Below are 7,148 nucleotides of genomic sequence, written 5' to 3' on the forward strand. Positions count from 1 at the left end.
CCACACAAATTTCCTTACCTCCTGAAAACTTTAGCAATTCTTCTTTTTAATGCCGAATCAGCTGGATCCTTGTAGAATGCTATAGACCTGGCCAACAGCTTCTTTTGATCAGGCTTTGGTGTCTCATACACTGTGTCCAAGAGGTTCTTTAGTGAAGATTTTGGATAGTTCACCCTTGGCTTCAAAATTAGCTTAGCCTTTGGAGATTTGATGCAGGATGGATGTCCTATTTCCAGATTATTCATGCTCAATTCATTCACAGAGATTTGCCTGACTTGAGAGTGATGAATGACTGATTTTTCTGGCTTCTTTGCTAGCCCAAACCTCTTTTGAATGTCCTCATCAATTTTCTCCCAGTTGATTGGGCTCAACTGTTTCTTTTCAGCTGCTCTCAATGTGGTTGCTGCTTCATTAATCAGATCAATGCTGTCTGTAGTTGGTGGCTTAGTGAAAATAATTGTGGGCACAATTACTTTGCTAACTTGAATGTTAAGCTGCTTCTCCCACTCACTTGAGTCTTTCTCCCCCTTTTTGTTATCATCAAGTTGTGTGGGAGGGAGTTGAGCAGCCACCAACTGTTGAAGAAGTGCAGTCTGAGCTTCTTGATTGGTGAGTATATTGTCCACTGACTTCTCTACAACAGTCAGTCTTGAGTCCATGACCTCAACTTTCCTATTAAGATCAGCCTTCTTCCTTAGCTTTTGAGCAATTTCAGTCATGGTGGTTGCAGGGAGTCTAACATCCATCCTTTCTATAACATCTTGCTTGACTTCATAAATCTCCTATTTGATTGCATCCACACTCTGACTGTGTTGGAGGGCTTGAATTTTATGCAGATGGAGTGCTTCAAGATGTGCTGTGAGTAGCTTCTTGGTGCTAGCATTGGAAGATGCCTGAATGGCTGCTTGGGTGTCATGAATTAGCTTGAATAGAGTTGATTGAAGATGTGAGTAAGAACATTTTTTTGTAAGCATCCAGGCAGGAACAACTGTATCTCCCCCTATTTCCATGTTGTCTTCCTCATCATCCCCGTCAGCATCCCCAAAAGAAGCTTCATCCAGTTCAAAATCACTGCCAATGTTGAAAGCATAGCAGTGATTGCATCATTTGCTCTTTGTAAAGATTGTTTAGTATGCACCAAGTTCAGCAATCTTTCAGCCTCCTCATTGCCCTGTACAACTAGAGTTTGGTAAGCTGTCACAGGGTGAGTAAATTCTCAGCATCCAGGGAAATGGAATCTATAACAACTTGATATTCTTGTTGAAATAGCCTTTCCCTTTCGGCATCATTGACACTCATTGACTCACTTGCAATGATTTCCATCCTTATCACTCCTGTACCTGTATTTCTCTCTTAATCTCTCTTTTATTGCATCAAGGTCTCACCTTGGCTACCCACCCTCACACCCTCACCTTCACCATCTAAGGTGGGATTCCTCACACTCACTTTTTCCAATCCTGAAGAAATAGATTGCATTTGTTCACTCTTTTCCTCTCGTTTTTCCTGGGAGAAACCCAGACTCTCACTCATTTCACTCCCTTCCCTCAATCCTAGGAGTGATTGCACTACCACTAAGTCTTCTGCACTTATAATAATTGATGAAATTTGAAGTTGTGCAGAGACACTCGACAGATAAGGGATATCTGCGGGTTAGCAGTTTGACTATCCGACGGATAACTGTTGTCAAGCTTATCCGTCGGGATACAATCACTACTCGACAGATGAACAATATTCATCGAGTGAGTAGAAATGAATGAGTTTGGAGTGGAAACTATTGTGGACTCTGTGCAGATTGATGAGAATTTTGGCACAGATGTCTCAACAGTTTCAGAAAGAAATGGCAAGTGAGCCAACAAATCATCTAGAAGATGATGCTCACTTGCTTGGATTTTTGGCTTCTCCAAGAGAGTTAAAGATGGAGAATTTGGGAGTGATGTGTTTATCATGTCAACATCCAAAGAGTGTGTGGGAGAGTTTGGTGTTTCAGGGGCTTCAATTGTTAGAGATTTTGGCTGTGACTCCACATTTATTGGAGCCACATCAACCTGACTTTGAGAATGTGCAATGATTGTGCCTTTAGCACCAGTTTGCACAGTGTGTGAACCCTGTGCATCCCCAAGGGTCTTTAATTTCTTCTTTCTAGTGTAAGTTTGGGGTGAGCTTGTGTCCCTTACCCTTTTGGCTTGTGCTCTTGGATGAGAGCTTTGTTCAATAGTCACATCCTTTTGGGAGGATGCAACTAGTAATGAGCTTATATCCTTATTAAGCACTGAAGTTTTTTGGGAGACTGCAGTGTGGCTAGGCTAGAAAACACTCACCTCTCCAACCTTATCCTTAGGGTTTCTTTGATGTTCACCCTGTCCCTCACCTTTCTTACCCACCTTCACACTCCCCTCTTTTGGTTTGGTGGATTTTATAAATGGCATTTTTTGAGAGACACCAGAGGGGGCTTTCTTTGACTTTGATTTTGAAATTTTGGGTTTGGTAGCTTGGGTGGGCAACTGTTGGGTCAATGACATAGTTGACATGGCTACACTGGAATGCAAAGAAGTTTGTGAGGTTGGAAGAGTAGAGACAGTTGAACTTACCTCACTTACCTGAGGTGCCTCCATAACTGGAAAGTAGAAGAGTGGCACCTCTTTGTGATGGTTTACCCTGTTTAAATCTGCAATGATTCTCCTTTCTTGGACCCAACAATCTAATTTTTTGGTTGGGTTCTCAAGAACAATATCCTCAGAGAGGTGGTTAGCAAGCATCATTAAAAATCTAGTATAGTAAACATTTTTATCCCTCTTATTTAGCTGCCCTAACTTAAACCCCAACTCAAATATGACAAGATCACTAAAGTTGAAAAATTTATCAGTAACTAGCATGTAAAGCATGTTAAGCATAGAGATATTGACTGAATCAAAATTACTGATTTTACCAGAGAATATCTTAGTAACTACATCACATAGATAACTCCATTCCTTCCTAAGACCCAACCTCCTAATTTCACTTAATTTAGAAGTAGAGAGTGCATAGCCCATGGAGTTAAGCATATTAACAATATCAGTGTCTGTGTGTGGTGAAGTTACAGTATTATCAGGAATTTTGAAGCATGCTTTAACAATATCACTATTAACACAGAATTCCTTACCTTTAATAGTGAAAGTGATAGTCTTATCAGTTGAGTTGTATGTTGCAGTCGTCCACATCTCTTCAACAACCTCACAGAAAATGGTGGGTGATTCCAGCATGACATAGTTGAGTTTGCAGTTCTTCACAAAATCCATCATTTTGTGGTAGTCCCCAGACTGCTGAATCCCCTTGTTTACTAAAGCTGCGAAGTTGTTTTTTTCGTAGATAAATCCAGTTTGAGACATGATTTTTACGACTGGTGCCATTGTTAGAGAGTAAAAACTTGCAGAGAGAGAGAGTAATTGCTTTTGAGAAAGAGAGAAGTTAGAGCAGATGATTTGAGAAAGATAAAAGAAAAGCAATAAAAATGAATTACGCTTTTATACTATCTCAAAAATAACTGTCAAAAATAATAAAGTAAAATAAAGTGACCAATAACCGTTTTAAAAATAAACTGTAAAAATTCCATTAATTATCCGTCGTGTTATGCTTACAAACTGTAAGTATACTCTATGGATAATATTCAGAGAATCAACGGCTAAAAATAAGACAATTCGACGGATGAGGATAAATCAGTTATCCGTCGAGTCATAAAATATTCCAGAAAAATAATTGATTTTATTAACAAATAGTATACTGACGGATGATCAAACTCGATGGATAATGATCATCCGTCGAGATGTAAATTTTGACTTAGCCAAAATTTCATCCAAGACTGAAAAATTAATTAAATTTCTGGCTATATTATAACTTGCAAATTATCTGTAAAGATTGAAGAGTAATTTAGCACACCTAACTCACTTACCAACCTTAAAAAGGTGGATTCATCCAGTGGCTTGGTAAATATATCTGCAAGCTTTTTTTCACTTGGAACAAAATCTAGTTCCACAGTACCATTCATTACATGTTCTCTTATGAAGTGGTACTTGATGTCTATGTGTTTTGTTCTTGAATGCTGTACTGAATTTTCAGTGATGGCAATTGCACTTGTGTTATCACAAAAAATAGAAATTCTTTCCACTTGGAGACCATAGTCTAACAATTGGTTTTTCATCCATAAAATCTGTGCACAGCAACTGCCAGCAGCAATATATTCAGCTTCAGCTGTAGAAGTAAAAACTGAATTTTGCTTTTTACTGAACCATGACACAAGCTTGTTTCCCAAAAATTGACAGGTTCCTGTTGTACTTTTTCTATCAATTCTACAACCTGCATAATCTACATCTGAATAACCAGTTAGATCAAAATCAAAATCTCTTGGGTACCAAATGCCAAGTTTTGGTGTTCCCTTGAGATATCTGAAAATTCTCTTAATAGCTACTAAGTGAGATTCTCTAGGATCAGCCTGAAATCTAGCACAAAGACATGTAGCAAATATTATATATGGCCTACTAGCTGTTAAGTACAGAAGTGAGCCAACCATGCCCCTATAACTTGAAATATCCACAGACTTTTCAGTAGTGTTTAATTCAAGCTTAGTTGCAGTGGCCATGGGAGTTTTTGCAGATGTGAAATCCATTAGATCAAACTTCTTTAAAAGGTCATAAATGTATTTAGTTTGACTAATGAATATTCCATCACTAACTTGCTTAACTTGCAAACCAAGAAAGTAAGTTAGTTCTCCCATCATACTCATTTCATACTTACTTTGCATCAATTTGGCAAACTTTTTACAAAGTTTCTCATCTGTAGAGCCAAAAATAATGTCATCTACATAAATTTGAACAAGTATACTAGAGTCATTAACATTTCTAAAGAATAAAGTTTTGTCAACAGTACCTCTTGTAAAATGATTCTCTAAAAGGAACTTTGACAAAGTGTCATACCAGGCTCTAGGTGCTTGCTTCAGTCCATAAAGTGCTTTCAAAAGATAGTAAACATATTCTGGAAAATTTGGATCTTCAAAACCAGGAGGCTGACTGACATAGACTTCCTCCTCCAAATCTCCATTCAGAAAGGCACTTTTGACATCCATTTGATAGACCTTGAAATTGGCATGGGCTGCATATGCTAAGAAGATTCTTACGGCTTCAAGTCTTTTAACATGAGTAAATGTTTCATCAAAATATATTCCTTCTTGTTGAAAATAGCCCTTAGCAACCAATCTAGCTTTGTTCCTGACTACTATGCCATTTTCATCCATCTTGTTTCTGAATACCCATTTGGTGTCTATTGGATTCTTTCCTTTAGGCTTGGGTACCAGCTTCCAAACCTTATTCCTTTGAAATTGGTTTAGCTCCTCCTGCATAGCTAAAATCTAATCAGGATCCAACAAAGCTTCTTCTACCTTCTTTGGTTCTTCCTTAGATAGGAAACTGCTATATAGACATTCTTAAGGGTTTTTAGCACATAAACGCAACGAAAACGTAAATTTAAATCATAAAAAAAACGAAACCCTCCGCAGGATCCATGCGAAAAATAATATTTAATTCGTAGTTCAGTATGTTTACCTTAAGAAGCTTTACTTTAATGGAAAGATGGAGGTCTTTAATAGCGATCCAAAAATGATGAACGGAAATTCTTAGCAGCTGCTCCTCAAGTGTGAAGCACTCCACCGGTATCCACCAAGAAAACGATGTTATGAAGGAGGAGGAAATGGAGAGAATTAGGATTTTGTAAATCTTTTTGGTTGAGGCAAAAATATGGTCTATAATAGTATATTTATAGGCAAAATTTTCAGCTGAAAATTTTCCCATAAAATATTATTATTATTATTAACCCTTTATTATTCTCACTTATAATTAAAATACCTTTTAATTATTAATCCTTTTTCTAAACTCTTTAGAAATAATTCTCTCACTTGATTTAATTTCCAAAAATTAAATTCTTAATTAATAATATTAAGAACCTTTTCTTAATTAATTTATAATCAATTAAATCTCATTTAAGCAATTATTAAATTTTCCAATTAATTATTTATTTCATAAATAAATAATTATCAACCATTATTAATCAATTCCTCCACCATTAAATCATTCTCTTTTATGGTGTGACCCTGTAGGTTCAATATTAAGCCGGTAGTAGAAATAAATAATAATAAAACTATTTTATCATTATTTATATAAATTCTCTAATTCATTAAATATGATTAATTAATTAATCATATTTATTCTACATCGTTAGGGATACTTCTCAGCATATCGCGACTATCCAGATAATACGAATTCACTGCTTAGAATACCAAGAACCTATTCAGTGAATAGTTACCGTACAATCAATTCCTTTTACCCTGCAATGTCACGATTAAATACAAGGCATGGAACTTGTGTCAAGCCTATCTTATTTAATCACTTGCTTTCCCATTCACTATGCTTAGTTCTATTTAATGTAAATTAGAAACTCCTTTCTAATTTCATTCACTCTGGCCAGAGATTCCTGAACTAACATAAGTGGATCAGCATTGAACATTCTCTTCCTTCACTGGAAGGGATAGATCCTTTATTGATCATAAACTATCTTCGTGTACAAATTTCTATACCCAGTACAACCCTTATAATTGTCCCTTGATACTAAGAACTAAACCAAAGCATAGTTCAGTGTACACAAGATGACTATGATGACCTCAAGTCTAAGGATACTTGTACAACTATCACTATGTGAACAACTGCTGACACGTGAGTGAACTCCATCAGTTGTTCTGCTGTGTGAGTCATGTTCAGTGTACTTATTCTATAATAAGCACCTACATACTAGCTATAGTGTCACCACACAAATGTCTATGAGAACAGACATCCTTCATAATGAAGCAAGTATAGTATGTACCGATCTTTGCGAATTATTAATTACCAGTTAGTAATCCTACGACCAGGAACTATTTAAGTTTAAAGTTATCATCTTTTAGGTCTCATTATTATGATCTCATCACAATCCATAAAAAGCTTTACTCTAAACTGTGGTATATCTTATTTAAACATTTAAATAGATAGAGCCCGCAATAAAAACAAAACAAGTCTTTTATTAATATCAATGAAATCAAAACAGATTACATAAAGTTATTCCTAAATCCTTATACATGATTGGACTTAGAA

The sequence above is a fragment of the Apium graveolens genome, chromosome 4, assembly GCF_009905375.1.
Source record: "Apium graveolens cultivar Ventura chromosome 4, ASM990537v1, whole genome shotgun sequence".
NCBI lineage: Eukaryota > Viridiplantae > Streptophyta > Magnoliopsida > Apiales > Apiaceae > Apium > Apium graveolens.